Raw genomic sequence first — 20,211 nt, forward strand, 5'->3', positions numbered from 1 at the left:
AAAGTAGATATGTGGGAAATGTCATTTTAACTATTTTGGGTGACATAACTTTCTGGTTTAACCCCTTTCTGACCTCAGATGTGATAGCACGCCTGAGGTCAGATCCCCTGCTTTGATATGGACTCCGGCGGTGAGTCCACATCAAAGCCGCAACATGTCAGCTGTTTTGAACAGCTGACATGTGCGCGCATTAGCGGCGAGTGGAATCGTGATCCACCCACCGCTAGTAACTAGTTAAATGCCGCTGTCAAGTGCTGACAGTGGCATTTAACTACTGCTTCCGGCCGCGCATCTGGAAATGCACGCATCGCCGACCCCGTCACATGATTGGGGGTCAGCGATGCATCAGGATAGTAACCATAGAGGTCCGTGAGACCTCTATGGTTACTGATGCCGGTTTGCTGTGAGCGCCACCCTGTGAACGGCGCTCATAGCAAGCCTGTAATTAAGCTAGATAGGAGCGATCTGATGATTGCTGCTATGTAGCGGAGCTGATCAGCCTATGCCAGCTTCTAGCCTCCCATGGAAGCTATTGAAGCATGGCAAAAGTAAAAAAATGTTTAAAAAAAATATGAAATAAATAAAAAAATATAAAAGTTTAAATGACCTCCCTTTTGCCCCATTCAAACTAAAACAATAAAAGTTAAATCAAATATACACATATTTGGTATCGCAAAGTTCAGAATCGCCCGATCTATCAATAAAAAAAGGATTAACCTGATCACTAAATGGCATAACGAGAAAAAAATTAGAAACGCCAAAATTACTTTTTTTGGTCGCTGCGACATTGCATTAAAATGCAATAGCGGGAGATAAAAAGAACGTATCTGCAGCAAAATGGTATCACTAAAAATTTCAGCTTGGCATGCAAAAAATAAGCCCTCACCCGACCTCAGATCAAGAAAATTGGAGATGCTACGGGTATCGGAAAATAGCGCAATTTTGTTTTTTTTTAGCAAAGTTTGGAATTATTTTTCACCACTTAGATAAAAATTAACTAGACATGTTTGGTGTCTATGAACTCGTACTGACGTGGAGAATCATGGAGGCAGGTCAGTTTAAGAAATTAGTGAACATAGCAAAAAAGCCGAACAAAAAACACGCATGGGATTGCACTTTTTTTTACAATTTCACCGCACTTGCAATTTATTTCCCATTTTCTAGTACATGTCATGGTAAAACCAATGATGTTGTTCAAAAGTACAACTTGTCCCACAAAAAATAAGCCCTCACATGGCCATATTGACAGAAAAATAAAAAAGTTATGGCTCTGGGAAGAGAGGAGTGAAAAACAAACATGGAAAAACGGAAAATCCCAAGGTCATGAAGGGGTTAAGTGCATAAAAATTTTGAAAATTGCAAAATTTTCTCCAAATTTCCATTTATTTCCATAAATAAATGCAAGTCATATAGAAGAAATGTTACTACTAACATGAAGTACAATATATCAGAAAAAAATCAGAATCAGTGGGATCCGTAGAGGCATTCCAGAGTTGTTACCATATAAAGTGACACTGGTCAAAATTGTAAAGTTTGACCTGGTCATGAAAGTAGAAACAGACTCGGGATGAAGGAGTTAAAGTTAGTGTGCCATTAGCTATTACTTCTAATTAAACATTTAAGGTTTTGTTAAGACTTAGTGGCCGAATTGGTGAATGAAAAAAATGTACTCAGTGGACAAATTCTGTTTTAATTGCTATCTTAGTCTAACAAGACTTTAAATGTCCAAAATGACAAAAAGGTAAAAATCAGATTTAGAACTCTAGAAAATGAGGTAATATAAAAGTATTGATTTTGTCAAATTAGGAAGTTAGGAAAGCTATTGGACTTCTTCACTGGCACTTTGGGTGATGTTTCAACTAAAATTAGAACTGAGTACACATTTCTCTTTAAAAATCAAATAGATGCAAATGATTGGGAAAAAAGTGTCTGAAAATCTCATAACATTTTTTATAATTACACATTTGATATGAAAAACTTTTTGATGTCTAATAATAAGAATGCCAACTAGCACATCTCAAATTTTCATAAATTATAGCTTAACTTAGATGTTCTTTTATTACATTTTAACAAATTAAAATTTTCACAAAGCCAGAAGAGTTTTGTAATAACAGAAAGAAAGGGACAATGGTAATAGTATTATCTGTCAGAACATTATGAGTAATGATTATATAAAAATCTATATCCCGATGACTAACTGAAGGAAAGATCAAATTATATGCTTCAGTGTCAAAGTACAACGTGAAAGTTAGATTATGTTATTGCTATTGAGTAAACCAAAAGGTATCTTAAACGGATTTTAAAATTATTATTTTTTTCTTTAAATTTTAATAATTTAATACACCAGTATCATAACATTTAGCATTATATGCATACTTTGAATTACTGTGCACTCTCCACTAAGGTTTTCGACTACTTACATTTTTACAGGCTCACAATAGGGAGAGTTTAAAAAAGGCGTTTTCTTCTTTGTATTCTTGCAAATCTAAATGACATTGCTGTCTGATTGTTTATTAAAAATGTTAATAACTTACAGTCAACCATATCTGTGCTGACATGCACTATGTTATATGTTTCTGCTATCTCAGTTTGAGCTCAGTTTCTTAAAATATTTCTGACTTTGTTAAAAATTCCAATTAATGACATAACTATTTATTGTCTTACTTGTCTTTTACTTTTCAATAAATAAAAATGTACTAAAAAAAGAAATTGCAAAAAAAATTATAATCACTGACAAACAAGCAATACCATATGTAACTTGCAACTTGTAATTGGAAACATAAATAACTTGCATTATTATTATTATTTATTATTATAGCGCCATTTATTCCATGGCGCTTTACATGTGAGGAGGGGTATACATAATAAAACAAGTACAATAATCTTGAAAAATACAAGTCACAACTGGTACAGGAGGAGAGAGGACCCTGCCCGCGAGGGCTCACAATCTACAAGGGATGGGTGAGGATACAGTAGGTGAGGGTAGAGCTGGCCGTGCAGCGGTTTGGTCAATCGGTGGTTACTGCAGGTTGTAGGCTTGTCGGAAGAGGTGGGTCTTCAGGTTCTTTTTGAAGGTTTCGATGGTAGGCGAGAGTCTGATATGTTGTGGTAGAGCATAAATTAGATACGGGAAAGATATATATCTTGGTACCATGTTAGCCAGTAGGTAGAAAAATATTTAGAAGATTCTCAATTCTAAATATTTTTCTTGCATAAATTAGGGAATTTATAATTAGGAAAACTAATTTGCTAACATTTATGTTTTACAAGCGACCAATCACAAGCCGCGACGTCATCGAAGGTCCTTAACGCGCTCATTCTTAGGAACGGAAGCATGGCGGTTGCAGCGGTGACAACCAGGGCGCGTCCGAGGGTAAGTATATCAATATTTTTTATTTCTATTCTTTATTTTACACATGAATCTTAATCCCGATACCGATTCCCGATATCACAAAAAAATCGGAACTCGGTATCGGAATTCCGATACCCGATACTTGCGGTATCGGAATGCTCAACACTAAGTGTTAGTATTCACCTGAATTATGTTGATGCGAGCGTTACACTAATGCAAATTCACCTGTCATCATGACTTTTCATGTCCTGTGTATGGATTTTAATTAAATAAAGAAGAATCTATTCATGATGCTGGACTATTTCTTCGCCTAAGGCTGCGTTCATATTTGCGTTGTGCGGGGCTGCGTCGGCGACGCACCGCACAACGCAAACAAAAACGCAGCAAAACGCACGCTAAAACGCAGCTTTTTGCGACGCATGCGTCCTTTTTTGCCGAAATTTGGACGCAAAAAAAATGCAACTTGCTGCGTTTTCTGCACCCAACGCTTGCGACAAAAAAACGCATGTGTCGCAAAACGCAGCACAACGCATGTCCATGCGCCCCCATGTTAAATATAGGGGCGCATGACGCATGCGTCGCCGCTGCTGTGCCCGACGCTACCACGCAAAACGCTAATGTGAACGTAGCCTAAGACTCCATTAATGTTTGGAGGAAAGTGCTGTGATCAGATGAAAACAAATTGGTTACCAAAGTAAATGATATGTCTGGCACCAAACAACACAGCTTATCTTCCCAAAAACACTATATCCACAGTAAGACATGGTGGTGGCAACATCATGCTGTAAAAATGTTTTGCTGCAGCAGGGGCGGGTAAAATGGTCTGAGATAAGGGAAAGATGGATGGTGCAAAATACAGGGATATTCTCAGGCAATGCCGTTTTTTAGTTTGTCATTGATTTGAGACTGGGATACAGGTTAACCTTCCAGCAAGAGAAATAACTGAAGAATACTACTAAAGCAATACTCAAGTGCTTTAAGGTAAAACATGTAAATGTTTTGGAGTGGCCTTGTCAAAGCCCAGCCCTTAATCCAATTGAGAATCTCAAGAGGAAATCATCTATCTTGAAGGAGCTGGAGCAGCTTTGCCTTGAGGAATGGGCAAAAATCCCAGAGGTAAGAAAGATGTGGAACGCTCATGGAGACCTGTGCAAAGCAACTTGCAGCTGCAATTGCAGCAAAAGTAGGCTCTGTAAAGTACTTTAGGGGGTGAAAAGTTATGCACGCTGAAATTTTCAGTTATTTTGTCCTATTTGTTGCTTGGTCCACAATAAAAAGAAAACCAAATGTTCACAATTTTAGACATGTTCTTTAATTGAACATACTGTATATAATCCCTAAAAAATAGTGAAATTCCAGGCTGTGAGGTAGAAAATGCAAAAAATAACAAGAGGGGTGAACAATTTTGTTAGCCATTGTATGCAGAAGTAAGTCATCTGTCTGGGCCGTGGGGTACTCAGTACCGGGTCTGGTCGCAATTAAGGGGGTGGTAACGGTGGCAGCGACCTGGTCCGTGGCCCTGGGCACCCAAGTAAAAGGGATGGTCTTTAAAGGGGTTGTGGAAATAAGGAAAGTTGCCACCTGTGGATCTTGGACAGAGGTGACCGACGTTTAAAGGGGTCCTCTGGGGGCTATGGTGCTGCAGCAAAAATGGTGTCACTTCCCACAGGTGAAGCAGTGTCCTCAGGCCTCCCAATGTATTTGGCAGGGATGGTGAATGCCGCAAATAATTGGAGGACACAGGGTTGCAGTCTTTACCTGGTATACTGAGATGGTATTCAGCCTCAGTCCAGGGTACCGGTAACTGGTGTAGCTGGAGTCTAGGCAGCCTGAAGACAGGTAGAAATCCCCTTGACAGGTCAGTTTGGGAGCCTTCCACAATTAGCTGGTCTGTGGTCCCTGGCTGGATGTAGCTCTCTAACAAGGCCCTCTTTCTTCCCTGTCCAGGGACAGTACCTGCATGGTAGGCAACTTGAGCCATCTCTTTTTGGTCTCTGTTCACGTTTACTCTGGATTCTGATTGCTGCTGTACCTAAGATATTATGTGGGCAAGTCCCTTTTAGTTTCCTGCCTTCTGTTTCTGCGGTGAGGCTTGCAGTCCCCCTCAGCCTCGGGCTCTCGGTATCCGGTTTCTGCGCTCATCTTAGTGAGGCCCAGTAGCAGTCTTTCTTTAGCTCCTAAGTACCTCTTTGCTCCTTCACTGTCTGCTACCAACTGTCAACTGTCTGCTTGTCTGCCTAGCAACTGCCTAGCAACTGACTCATCCTCCCGACCAGAGAGAGCACCTCCCCTCAAGTCGGGTGTAGAGCTCCCCCTTCTGGCCTGGAGTCAGAACGTGTTGCATGTAAGGTTACCTGCCAAAGGGATTCCTCCTATTTCTAGGCATGGCATTACCCTCCCAGAGAGGAAGGCAATACCACTGTGGTACCTGAACTCCTGGGGTGCCACATTAGTCCTTCACATTGTGCCCAAGGTCTTTTGAGCCTTTTTCAATAGTGCAATATTTTTCATTTATATGTTAAATGGCTATGGCTAGTTTTGGTAAGTTGCATAGCTAGACTGACAAATTGTTCAAATTTGCCTAATTTTGTGAATGAAAAATAATTTCACGTAAATTTTGATTTCAATCAAATTGATTCATTCATTTCTATTAATGTTGTTACCACATTTATTATTTTTTTTACACTGGCAGCCAGTGTATATCTACAGTGGGCACGGAAAGTATTTAGACCCCTTTTATATTTGTCACTCTTTGCTTCATTGCAGTCATTTCGTAAATGCAAAAAAGTTCATTTTTTTCACATTAATGTACACTCAGCACCCCATCTTGACTGAAAAAAAACAGAAATGTAGAACTTTTTGCAAATTTATTAAAAAAGAAAAACTGAAATATCACATGCTCATAAGTATTCAGACCCTTTGCTCAGAAACTCCTGCACCACTGCTAAGGGGTTATGGAAGCCCAGGTTACTTTGATAGCATTGTGGGATCTCTCATCTTCCTCTTGACAATACCCCATAGATTCGCTAAGGTCTGGTAAGTTTACTGGCCAATCAAGCACAGTGATGCTGTTGTTTTTAAACCAAGTGTTAGACGTCAGGATCTTCCCGCTGTGCCATCTGCCTCGGCGGTCTCCCATGTGGATTCTACCACTGAAGGTGCTGCTCAGCAAAGACATTGGTCCCAGCATCTTGCTCAGGCTCACAGTGTTTGTTTGGTTACTGCTGGCTTTCCAGCAAACTCTATAGCAACCAGCGTTAGGCAGCGGAAGCCTAAAGCTCTGGATTCTATGTCCAGAAATCAGCTGTTCTGGTGATGTGGCAGCTTCAGATTGGTCCACAGGCAAGGCCCTGACCATCTGGACATGAGTGTAATATATAAAAGGCTCTCAGAGGCACACCCCAGTGCATTAGTATCATTTTATGCTTGGCTATGTGAGTGAATTCCTACCACTCGGTCTGCAAGTGTTGTGTGTCTGTCTAAGCTTTGGGACTGTACACATAGGCAGGCAGCTAGCATCAATGGGGGCAATTAGGCATTGTCTTAGAATTTGGTTACCACATGTGTGCGGTTAGCACAGCAAAGTTCCAGAACAAGCACAACCCTAGTAAGGATATTAAGCTCAGAGCATCTGTTCCGTTTCTGTGTGCGAGCCGCACAGATCAGTTGCAGAGCTTCTCTTTCATTTCTGTGTACAAGTGACACAGCTCAGTTGCAGAGCTTCTCTATCATTTCTGTGTGTGAGTGGCACAACTCAGTTGCAGAGCTAACCTTTTGTTTCTGTACTGTTTATTTCTGTGAAGTAACAGAGGTTGGAACTCTGCATCCTGTTCACACTGAGTGGCATTAACCCATTGCATACAGGCAATCGCTCGCCATGTGTTCCATCTTTGTTTATTAGCAGCAGTTTTCAATCACTGTACTGTGGACCCTGGGTTGCGATTGCACTTTATTATTTATTTTATTTAGCGCAATCTGCCAACCCTAACAGTATACTAGCGCCAGGGTCTGGCTAGTAATGGCTGGCGAGCAGCATCTTCAGCGGTACATCCAGCAACTGGAGGACAGGTTGTCCACGCTTGAGTGGGCGACCTCTGCTGCAGCTCCTGTTCTTTATCTTTCACATTTCCAGCTTCCCAATAAATTCTATGGGGACAGCAAGACTTGCTGGGGAACCAGTGCTCAATCCAGCTGGAGCTACTGGCCTCACTTTTCTCATCTCAACGAGAGAAGGTGGGATTTGTGGTGTCTGTGTTGATGGACAGGGAGTTGTAGTCGGCTTTGCTGCTGTGGGAACGTAAAGACCAGGTGGCCCAGAGCGCCTCACCTTTTTTGCATGCCCTGAAGGAGGTCTTTTTGGGGCCACAAGTAACCCATGATACCGCACTCCAGCTTCTGGCATTAACTCAGGGTTCCTCCTTGGTTAGTCAGTTTGCCATTCAGTTTCACACTCTGGCTTCCGAGTTGCAGTGGCCTGATAAGGTGTTAATACCTATCTTTTGGATGGGTTTAGCGGATCATGTCAGCGATGCTTTGGCCACTAGAGAAATTCCCACTACTCTGGAGGAATTAATATCCGTGTCCTCTTGCATAGATCTCTGGCATGTTAAACGGGGATTGTAATGAGCTCAGAGTAGTTCTGGGTTCCGGTTGGCTCAGAACTTTGCCAATCCCATGATTCCACCAACTCAGGCAGATGATGCTGAAGAGCCCATGGATGTCTCTCTCGCGGAATTTACCACCCTCTCTATACTATGTTTTGCCTACAGGCAGACCGGTCATCTTGCCAATAAATGTTGCAAGTGTCAGAAATAGTAACAGCGTATGGTTGCTTTACTGAGAGACTCACTAGTGCCAGCTGATGTGTCTTCCAAATTGGCCTTTGAGGGTTTCTTTGTCATATTGGTCAGTTATTCTCAATGCTAGGGCTTGCGTGGACTCCAGTGCAGAGGGCAATTTCATGTCTGCTACCTTTGCCCAATCGCACGCAATCCCAGTAGTGATGCATCCTAAGCCGATGTCTATTCGGGTGGGTAATGGGTCTGTTTTACCAACCCAGATTTTCCATCGGACTATACCTCTTACTCTCACTATGTCTCCAAGACATCAGGAGATAGTCTCGTTTCTTGTCATTCCTGAGGATATGGATGAGGTACTTCTGGGGATGCCTTGACTGTGCCTTCATTCTCCTCAGATTGATTGGGCGACGGGGAGCATACAGGAATGGAGTAGTTTCCATAAGAGTCTGTGTCTTAAGGCCCAGGTGCCCCCAGGCTGTATTAAAAGGAGCACTGAGCAGTTGCAGCAAAAGAGAGCTCCGGCCAATGAGCAAGAGAACATCCATGCCTCTCAGCTTGTGGTAACTACCAAGCATGGCAAACGTTGATGGGGAGGGGATGTTAAGGGGATATTGCTAGGTGTCAGGATCTTCCCACTGCGGAGGATAGATCCCGAGCCATGTCTGCCTCTATGGTCTCCAATGCAGACTCGGCTGCTGCGGGTGCTGCTCTGCATAGACAACGGTCCCAGCATCTTGCTCAGGTTCACAGTGATTGTTTGTTTACGGCAGGCTCTCCAGCCAAGTCTATGGCAACCAGCACTAGGCAGCTGAAGCCTGAAGCTCTGGAGTCCAGAAATCACTTTACTGAGCATGTCCGTGAGGTGGCATGCTCTCATTTGTTGATGGACGCTAGCTGTTTTGGTGATGTAGCAGCTTCGGGTTGGTCCACGGGCAAGGTCCTGTCTGTCTGGACATGAGTCTAGTGTATAAAAGGCTCTCAGAGATGCACGCCGGTGCGCTAGTATCACTTTATGTTTCACTATGTGAGTGAGTCCCTACCACTCTGTCTGCAAGTGTTGTGTGTCTGTCTAAGCTTTGGGACTGTGCACATAGGCAGGCAGCTAACCTCAGTGGAGGCAATTAGCCATTGGCTTAGCATCTGGTTCCTACATGTGTGCGGTTAGCACAGCAGAGTTCCAGAAGAAGCACAAGCCTAGTCAGGGTATGAAGCTCAGAGCATCTGTTCCATTTCTGTGTGAGAGTGACACAGCTCACTTGCAGAACTTCTCTTTCATTTCTGTGTGCGACTGACACATCTCAGTTGCAGCGTATCTGTTCAGCTTCTGTGTGCCAGTGACACAGCTCAGTTGCAGAGCTTCGCTATCATTTATGTGTGTGAGTGACACAGCTCTGTTGCAGAGCTCCTCGCTTGTTTCTGTACTGTTCCTCTCTGTGGAGTAACAGAGGTTGGAACTCAGTGTCCTGTTCACACTGACTGACGTTAACCCACTATGTAAAGGCAATCGCTTGCCGTGCCCGGGTTGTGATTACGCTTTATTATTTATTTTATTTAGTGCAATCTGCCAACCCTAACACCAAGTTAATGCCAAGTTCTACTGGAAAATTAAATTTCCATCTCCATAAAGCTTGTCTGCAGAGGGAAGCATGAAGTACTATAAAATGTCCTGGTAGATGGCTACGCTGACTTTGGTCTTGATAAAACACAGTGGATCTAAACCAGCAGATGACATGGCCCCCTAAATCATCACTGATTGTGGAAACTTCACACTAGACCTCAAGCAGCTTGGATTGTGCGCCTCTCCACTTTTCTTCCAGACTCTTGGACCTTGATTTTCAAATGAAATGCAAAATATACTTTCCTCAGAAAACAAGACCTTGTCTCAGGTAAGACGCTTCTGGTGTTGTTTATTGGCCATGTGTGGCCTGACATAAGGAATGTGACACTTGTAGCCCATGTCCTGGATACGTCTGTGTGTTGTAGCTCTTGAAGCAATGACTCCAGCAGCAGTCCACTCCATGTGAATCACCCCCAAATATTTGAATGGCCTTTTCTTAACAATCCTTTCAAGGCTGTAGTTTTCCTGGTTGCTTTTACACCTTTTTCTACCATACTTTTCCTTTCACTCAACTTTCCATTAATATGCATGGATACAGCACTCTTTGAACAGCCAGCTTTTTTAACAATGACCTTTTGTGGCTTACCTTCCTTGGGGAGTGTGTCAATGACTGCCTTCTGGACATCTGGCAAGTCAGCAGTCTTCCCCATGATTGTGTAGCCTAATGAAGCAGACTAAGGGACCTTTTTAAATGCATAGGAAGCCTTTGCAGGTGTTTTTTTACTATTTTAATTTACTGAGATAATTACTTTTGGGCTTTCATTGGCTGTAAGCCATAATCATCAACATTAACAGAAATAAACACTTGAAATAGATCACTCTGTTTGTAATGACTCTATATAATATATGAGTTTCACTTTTTGTACTGAAGAACTGAAATAAATTAACTTTTTGATGATATTCTAATTTTTTGAAAAGCACCGGCAGCTCTAGCTCAGTGAGATTGGATGGAAAGATTGTGAGCAGCAATTTTCAAGTCTTGCCACAGATTATCAATGTGATTTAGGTCTGGACTGTGATTGGGCTATTCAAACACATGAATCTGCTTTGATCTCCATTCTATTGTAGCTCTGGCAGTATGTTTAGTATTGTTGCCTGCTGGAAGATGAATCTACACCCCAGTCTCAAGTCTTTTGCAGTCTATAAAAGGTTTTTCTGAAGGATTGCCTTGTATTTAGCTCCATACATATTTCTATCAATGCTGACCAGCTTCGCTCCCCCTGCTGAACAAAAGCATCCCCACAGCATGATGCTGCCACCACCATATTTGAAGTATGATGGTGTTTTATGGTGGTGTTAGTTTTATGGTGGTGTTAGTTTTCTGCCACACATAGCATTTTGTATTTAGTTCAAAAAGTTCTACTTTGCTATAATATGACCAGAGCACCTTCCATCATCTGCTAGCTATGTCCCCTACATGGCATATGGAGAAAGTGCTAAAGTGTTTTGAAGTTTACAAAACAAAAATCTACTCTACCATATGAGCTCTGCTCATTGAATGATTAATTTTGTCAGTTAACTAAAACGCTGCCTAACCAAAGCACAGCAGCCAGTAACAAAGTCATTGCGACTGCTACTCCCTGTATCAAGATAAATAATAGCCAGTGCTGCCTAGATTATGGTGGGGCAAGCAGTTTTCACAGTGGAGTGTCCCTCCCACACTAGCCATGTTTCTGCCTGCTCAAAGATCATGACAGGGACATTGCGTTCCTACAACGAGCAAAAGTCACCACTAATGTGACAGTGCTTCTAACAATTTTTCAATACAGAAAATAATACAATGCTAAAATATGTCTCATGTAATTTGCAAAATACATTGTAAAGTAGTCTGGGCCATATTTGAATGTGATTTAACTGGTTGAGTCTTCCTTCATGCATGATTGGACTTCATAGTGTTTACATATTTAGTGTGAAATTAAATCATCACCTGCAGTTAGAAATCTTGTCTTCTTGCTTTGCTAACAAAAACTTGACATCACTGTGTATAGTATTTGTTTCTGAATTTATGTGTAACAGAGCTGTTTGAATTGAATTACTGTGAACTAAAATTAACTTTTTCAAATGCATTAATATTTTTACAGATGAAGTAATTTATTCAAGTGGAATTGGATTCTCCAGATACAGGTGACATTTTGTTGAACCCCCCCACCCCCACCCCCCAAAAAAAAAAAGCCAGGAAAACTGTTAAAAAATAATCAAAATTTCACTGCTAATTCTCCTGCTGCCCCTTCAGTTTTCTATCTGGTCCTCTGCTCCTTTTCTTTTCTCCTCCCTCCATGCATGTATTCTCTATATCCTCTTTACTGCAGGCCATAGCTTCTACATTGCCCAGGCTTCTGATGTCATGAAGTGTCATTGCTGTGTAGGGTATAACCTCACAATTGTATGACACAAATTGCCCGAGTGATGCACGATGCACAGTGATATCAAAGGCTAAGGCTACGTTCACACTAGCGTTGTGCGCCGCTGCGTCGGCGACGCAACGCACAACGCACGCAAAAACGCAGCAAAACGCACGCAAAAACGCTGCGTTGTGCGACGCATGCGTCGGTTTTTGCCGAAATTTGGATGCAAGAAAAATGCAACTTGTTGCGTTTTCTTGGTCCGACGCTAGCAGCAAAAAAGACGCATGCGTCGCACAACGCAACAAAAAAAATGCATGCGTCCCCCATGTTAAATATAGGGGCGCATGACGCATGCGTCGCCGCTGCGTCGCCCGACGCAAACTAGCATAACGCTAGTGTGAACGTTACCTTAGTCATACTAGAAACTACAGCCTGTAGTGAAATGGCCATGTTACTGACAGAAGAAGGGGAAAGGAAGATAAGTGGAGGATGGGACTGTTGGAAAAAAATTTACACCCTATATTTATTATGCACTGAGGTCTATAGTTTTGTAAAATCCACATTATTTGGCAAATTCAGTTCTTGGCAGCAAGAATCATCTCTAGTAGTTTTTTGCTTTGATTATTACATTTTAAATATGTAAATATTTTATTACTATGCTGAATTTCCATTTTTTTTGCTATGAAGGTTACTAATAAGCCTATGACAACAATGATTTGCCAAAGCACATTGCAGGGAATAATGCTTAAACTATACCTATCATGTGAAAAAAAAATGCTATTAACCCCTTCATGACCCTTCCTATTTTGACCTTAATGACCTGGCCGTTTTTTGCAATTCTGATCAGTGTCCCTTTATGAGGTAATAACTTTGGAACGCTTTAACGGATCCTAGCGGTTCTGAGACTGTTTTTTCGTGACATATTGGGCTTTATGTTAGTGGTAAATTTAGGTCGATAATTTTTGCGTTTATTTGTGAAAAAATGGAAATTTGGCGAACATTTTGAAAATTTAGCAATTTTCAAATTTTGAATTTTTATTCTGTTAAACGAGAGAGTTATGTGACACAAAAAAGTTAATAAATAACATTACCGACATGTCTCCTTTACATCAGCACAATTTTGGAAACAAAATTTTCTTTTGCTAGGAAGTTATAAGGGTTAAAAGTTGACCAGCGATTTCTCATTTTTACAACGAAATTTACAAAACCATTTTTTTTAGGCACCACCTAACATTTGAAGTCACTTTGAGGGGTCTACATGGCTGAAAATAACTAAAAGTGACAGCATTCTAAAAACTGCCCCCCTCAAGGTGCTCAAAACCACATTCAAAAAGTTTATTAACCCTTCAGATGCTTCATAGCAGCAGAAGCAACATGGAAGGAAAGAATGAACATTTAACTTTTTAGTCACAAAAATGATCTTTTAGCAACAATTTTTTTTATTTTCCCTAGGGTAAAAACAGAAACTGGATGCCAAAAGTTATTGTACAGTTTGTCCTGAGTACGCCTATACCCCATATGTGGGGGGGGACCACTGTTTGGGTGCACGACAGGGATCAGAAGGGAAGGAGCGCCATTTGACTTTTTCAATGAAAAATTGGCTCCAATCTTTAGCGGACACCATGTTGCATTTAGAGAGCCCCTGTGTGCCTAAACATTGGAGCTCCCCTACAAGTGACCCCATTTTGGAAACTAGACCCCCCACGAAGCTTATCTAGATGCATAGTGAGCACTTTGAACCCGCAGGTACTTCACAAATTGATCCGTAAAAATTAAAAAGTACTTTTTTCACATTAATTTTGTAGCCTCAATTTTTTCATTTTCACATGGGCAACAGGATAAGTTGGATCTTAAAATGTGTTGGGCAATTTTTCCTGAGTACATCGATACCTCATATGTGGTCACAAACCACTGTTTGTTCACACGGCAAGGCTCGGAAGGGAAGGAGCGCCTTTTGACTTTTTGAATGAAAAATTAGCTCCAATCGTTAGCGGACACCATGTTGCGTTTGGAGAGCCTTTGTGTACCTAAAGAATGGAGATCCCCCACAAGTGACCCCATTTTAGAAACTAGACCCCCCAAGAAACTTATCTAGATGCATAGTGAGCACTTTGAACCCCCAGGTGCTTCTCAAATTGATCTGTAAAAATGAAAAAGTACTTTTTTTTTCACAAAAAATTCTTTAAGCCACAATTTTCTCTTTTCCAAATGGGCAGCAGGATGAAATGGATCCTAAAATTTATTGGGCAATTTCTCCTGATTACACTGATACCTCACATGTGGGAGTAAACCACTGTTTGGGCACACGGCAGGGCTCGGAAGGGAGGGAGCGCCATTTGACTTTTTGAATGAAAAATTAGCTCCAATCGTTAGCGGACACAATGCCGCATTTGGAGAGCCCCTGTGTGCCTAAACACTGGAGCTCCCCCACAAGTGACCCCATTTTGGAAACTAGACCTCCCATGGAACTAATCTAGATGTGCAGTGACCACTTTAAACCCCCAAGTGCTTCACAGAAGTTTATAACGCAAAGGCGGGCAAAAAAAAATTAATTTTTCTTTCCTCAAAAAATATTTTTAGTCTGCAATTTTTTATTTTTACAAGAGTAACAGGAGAAATTGGACCCCAAAAGTTGTAGTCCAGTTTGTCCTGAGTGCGCTGATACCACATATGTGGGGCGGAACCACTGTTTGGGCACACGTCGGGGCTCGGAAGGAAAGTAGTAACGTTTTGGAATGCAGACTTTGATGGAATGGTCTGCGGGCATCATGTTAAGTTTGCAGAGCCCCTGATGTGCCTAAACAGTAGAAACCCCCCCACAAATGACCTCATTTTGGAAACTAGACCCCCCAAGGAACTTATCTAGATGTGTGGTGAGCACTTTGAACCCCCAAGTACTTCACAGAATTTTTTAACGCAGAGCCGTGAAAATTAAAAAAATCATTTTTCTTTCCTCAACAATTATGTGTTAGCAAGCAAATTTTTATTTTTGCAAGGGTAACAGGAGAAACTAGACCCCAATAGTTGTTGCCCAGTTTGTCCTGGGTATGCGGGTACCCCATATGTGGGGGTAAACCACTGTTTGGGTGCACGTCATGGCTCGGAAGGGAGGGAGCACCATTTGACTTTTTGAACGCAAGATTGGCTGGAATCAATGGTGGCGCCATCTTGCGTTTGCAGACCCCTGATGTGCCTAAACAGTGGAAACCCCTCAACACTAATGCCAACACACCCCTAACCCTAATCCAAACTCTAGCCATAACCCTAATCACAACCCTAACCCCAACACACCCCTAACCACAACCCTAATCCCAACACACCCGTAACTCTAATCCAAACCCTAACCCTAATTCTAACCCTAATCCCAACCCTTACCCTAATCCCAACCCTAACCACAACTTTAACCCCAACATACCCCTAACCCTAGCCATAACCCTAACCACAAGCCTAGTCTTAACCCTATTTCCAACCCAAGCCCTAATTCCAACCCTAATTCTAATTCCAAACCTAACCCTAAGGCTATGTGCCCATGTTGCAGATTCGTGTGAGACTTTTCCGCACCATTTTTGAAAAATCCGCAGGTAAAAGACAGTGCGTTTTACCTACTGATTTACCTCGGATTTCCAGTGTTTTTTGTGCGGATTTCACCTTTGGATTCCTATTGAGGAACAGGTGTAAAACACTGCGGAATCCGCACAAAAAATTGACATGCTGCGGAAAATACAACGCAGCGTTTTTTCCGCACCATGGGCACAGCAGATTTGGTTTTCCATAGGTTCACATGATACTGTAAACCTGATGGAAAACTGCTACGGATCCACAGCGGCCAATCCGCTGCGGATCCTCAGCCAAATCCGCACCATGTGCTCATAGCCTAATTCTAACCCTAACCCTAGTTCTAACTATAACCCTAGTGGAAAAAAAAAGATACATATATATTTTCTTTATTTTAGTATCAATGGGGTGATAAAGGGGGGGTTCATTTACTATTTTTTTTATGTTGATCACTGTGATAGGTTTTATCACAGTGATCAAAATGTACCTGGAACGAATCTGCCGGCTGGCAGATTCGTCGTGCGCACTGCACATGCACCCGCCGTTTTGGAAGATAGCGGCGCCCATGGAGAAGACGGACGGACACCGGAGGCTTGGTAAGTATGAGGGGGGAGATCGGAGCGAGGGGGATCGGAGCATGGGGGGGATCGGAGCACGGGGGTGGGATCGGAGCACGGGGGGAGCGGACAGGAGGACGGGGGAGCAGACAGTACGACGGAGGGGAGCTGAGCACAGGACGAAGGACTGGGGAGGAGATCGGTGGCGGTCGGGGGGGCAGATCAGGGTTTCCAGCCATGGCCGATGATATTGCAGCATCGGCCATGGCTGGATTGTAATATTTCACCAGTTTTCATAGGTAAAATATTATAAATCGCTCTGATTGGCTGTTTCACATTCAACAGCCAATCAGAGCGATCGTAGCCACGGGGGGATGAAGCCACCTCCACTGGGCTGAAGTAGCACTCCCCCTGTCCCTGCGGATTGGGTGAAATTGGAGTTAATCCTTTCACCCAATCTGCAGGGACGCGATCCCTCCATGACGCCACATAGGCGTTACAGGTCAGATTGGCACTGACTTTCATGATGCCTACATGGAGTCACAGGTCGGGAAGGGGTAACCTGCAGCTATAGGGCTAATCTGCAGATTATTAGCATCCTGAAGCTGCCCGGCGCCCGCACTGATAGCCCGTTTACCAAGAGGAAAATAAATGTATACCTCTCAGCAATGTCAAGCTTTCATCTTTAGAGGCGTGACTGGTGTGGCCTCAGTCCCTGCTTAGTGCATAGCGAGTGGTGACTGAAACTGCTCCCCAGCACTGACTGAAAGCCAGCTTTGTACTGAACTACCATAGAACCAGTTGCTAGTTAGTGCCGGGTGAGGCTTCAGCCGTCACTCATTATGTAGTGAGTGGTGACTGACGTCACGCCAGCCATACCTCTGTGACTAAAAGCCCAAAGCTGCCTGTAGTAATAAAGTTAATTTCCTCCTGGTAGCCATGCTATTAACCTGCATATCTGCAGGTTAATAGCGTTTTTACACATGGCAGGTGGCTGTCCACCAATATACAGCTGATTGGTGGGGTGCAAGGTGTCAAACTCCATTCATTCTAGGAATTTAGGACCTAAGGAATGACGTTGCGGCTTCTGATTGGTCGCGTGGCGGTCACATGGGCGGCACGCGACCAATCAGAAGCCGCGACGTCATTCCTCAGGTCCTAAATGCGCTCATTTTAAACAAAGAAGCCTGCCGGTTACCCGCGGTGATGTCCAGGGGCCGCCGGAGAGGTGAATATATCAATATTTTTTAATTTAATTCTTTATTTTACACATTAATATGGATCCCAGGGCCTGAAGGAGAGTTTCCTCTCCTTCAGACCCTGGGAACCATCAGGATACCTTCCGATACTTGGTGTCCCATTGACTTGTATTGGTATCGGATATCGGTATCGGCGATATCCGATACTTTTCGAGTATCGGCCGATACTATCCGATACCGATACTTTCAAGTATCGGACGGTATCGCTCAACACTACTTGTAACTACACACAAGAGAGACTTTTTATATGTTGAGATCAATTTGCACAGCCTGCTGAAACTTCTCCTAGCTGCAGATATCAATGGCTTCATGATTTTCGGCCATGTGGCCAGCAGCACTCATCTGATCTAACACTTACTGTTAAAACATACAACAACATCTAATATCTTATTTTTTAATAGATAAATACTGCCGACATTTCAAAAATTACTTAATTAAAGGAATCTGTCACCAGGTTTTTGCCTGAGTGGAGCACAAAGTAGATACAAATACCTTTATTTCAGTGATGTGTCACTTACTGTGCTGGTTACTGTCATTTTGTTACAATCACCTGTTTTCACTAGGATGTGTTAGGGGTTGAGTTCCCGCTGCTGCACAGGGGGAATCTCGAGCCATATCTGCTGCAGTCTCCCATTCTGCATCAGCCGCAGTGAAGCCTGTTCAGCGGATATGCTGGTACCAGCGTCTCGCTCAGCCTGATACTATGCAAAGGGTTACTGCTGCCTTTCCAGTCTCTGCTTTTGTAGCCAGCTCTGGTCAGCGGTGAGCAGGCTTTTCTGGGACTAAGTCATGCTTTGTACACACTGAGCATGCCCACGGGAGGACCTCTCATTGGAGGTCGGGGGTCACATGCTCAGGTCCTGTAGCAGCTCCAATTGGACCACTAGGAAGGTCCTTGTCTGTTGCAGCGATATAAGGTTTGCATGTCCGCACGGCCATGCGCTAGTATCAACCAGGGGCATCGCTACCATGAGGCAAGTTGAGCGCTTTGGCTCAGGCGGCACTGCCGTCCCTGAAGAGAGGGGGCGGCAGATTCTGTCCGTGTAGTAACTGGATTTGCGTCGGAGACGCAGGTTCAGTTACTATGCTATTGAGTCTATTCAGGGCTCCGTTCTGGATCTCTTCATCCAGCACTCCCCAACTCACGTGACATCATCACAGGTCCTGACGCTGAAGTCGCTCTTCTTCTTGCATCTCCTGGGGTTGCTCATGGATGGCTGCTCTGTGCACAGAGAACCTGTGATGAAGTCACACGAAGGGAGGAGTCAGCAGTCACATGATCAGGGTCCTCGTGTATGCCGGACTCTGCTGTGCTGGTTGTCTCATGGTGCTGGATGAGGGGACGGGTATGTGTGGGGTCAGGAGGGGTTTGCAGGGTGCATGTAGCAGAGCCGTGTGTGTACGAGGTATACGGAGCGGAGCCATGTGTGTACGAGGTGTATGGAGCAGAGCCGTGTGTGTTCGAGGTGTGCGGAGCAGAGCCAGGTGTGTACAAGATGTACGGAGCGGAGCCATGTGTGTATGATTTGTGCAGAGCAGAGACGTGTGTGTGCTTGGTGTATGGAGCGGAGCCGTGTGTGTACTTAGTTTATGGAGTGGAGCCGTGTGTGTACTTGGTGTACAGAGTGGAGCTGTGTGTGTGTACTTGGTGTACGGAATGGAGCCATGTGTGTGTGAGGTGTACGGAGCGGAGCCATATGTGTATGAGGTGTATGGAGCGGAACCATGTGTGTACGAGGTGTATGGAGCAGAGCCATGTGTGTACGAGGTGTATGGAGCAGAGCCGTGTGTGTACGAGGTGTATGGAGCAGAGACGCGTGTGTACTTGGTGTATGGAGAGGAGCCATGTGTGTACTTGGTGTACAGAGTGGAGCTGTGTGTGTACTTGGTGTATGGAGCGGAGCCATGTGTGTACGAGGTGTACGGAGTGGAGCCGTGTGTGTACAAGGTGTATGGAGCAGAGCCGTGTATGTGCGAGGTGTACAGAGCAGAGCCATATGTGCATGAGGTGTATGGAGCGGAACCATGTGTGTAAGAGGTGTATGGAGTAGAGCCATTTGTGTACGAGGTGTATGGAGCAGAGCCGTGTGTGTATGAGGTGTGCGGAGTGGAGCCGTGTGTGTATGAGGTGTACGGAGTGGAGCCATGTGTGTACGAGGTGTATGGAGCGGAGCCGTGTGTGTACTTGGTGTAGAGAGAGGAGCCGTGTGTGTACAAGGTGTACGGAGTGGAGCCGTGTGTGTACGAGGTGTACGGAGGGGAGCCGTGTGTGTATGTGGTGTACGGAGTGGAGCCGTGTGTGTACGAGGTGTGTGGAGCGGAGCTGTGTGTGTACGAGGTATACGGAGGGGAGCCGTGTATGTATGCGGTGTACGGAGCAGAGCCGTGTGTGTACGAGGTGTGTGGAGTGGAGCCGTGTGTACGAGGTGCACGGAGTGGAGCCGTGTGTGTACGAGGTGTATGGAGCAGAGCTGTGTGTGTTAGAGGTGTGCGGAGCAGAGCTGGGTGTGTACAAGATGTATGGAGCGGAGCCATGTGTGTACGAGGTGTATGGAGGGGAGCTGTGTGTGTACAAGGTGTACGGAGTGGAGCCGTGTGTGTGGACACAGGAATACACGGCGGAGCCCCGAGGAGCACTTTAAAGCTCGCACTTGAGGTTCCACCGGAAGTGACGTGCTGGAAGCTGACCGGAAATGATGTAATTTCGGGAGGAGTGGAGCGGAGCC

The 20,211-nt window shown here is 43.9% G+C and overlaps 1 long non-coding RNA gene across 3 annotated transcripts in view; it reads left to right on the plus strand.

The window, feature by feature from the left end:
* LOC138641469 (uncharacterized) overlaps positions 1–20,211 on the plus strand; it is a 278,319-nt gene that overhangs the window by 100,498 nt on the left and 157,610 nt on the right. Inside the window, exon 2 of one of the 3 annotated variants that reach the window (XR_011313863.1) lies at positions 3,271–3,373. The exons of 1 other annotated variant lie outside the window; for it this stretch is intronic. This is a non-coding gene — a long non-coding RNA (uncharacterized lncRNA). Of the gene's footprint in view, positions 1–3,270; positions 3,374–11,795; positions 11,894–20,211 lie in introns of those variants that run through there. One more of the 3 variants, XR_011313865.1, reaches the window with a different exon arrangement.

Source organism: Ranitomeya imitator, chromosome 6 (genome assembly GCF_032444005.1).
Source record: "Ranitomeya imitator isolate aRanImi1 chromosome 6, aRanImi1.pri, whole genome shotgun sequence".
Lineage (NCBI taxonomy): Eukaryota > Metazoa > Chordata > Amphibia > Anura > Dendrobatidae > Ranitomeya > Ranitomeya imitator.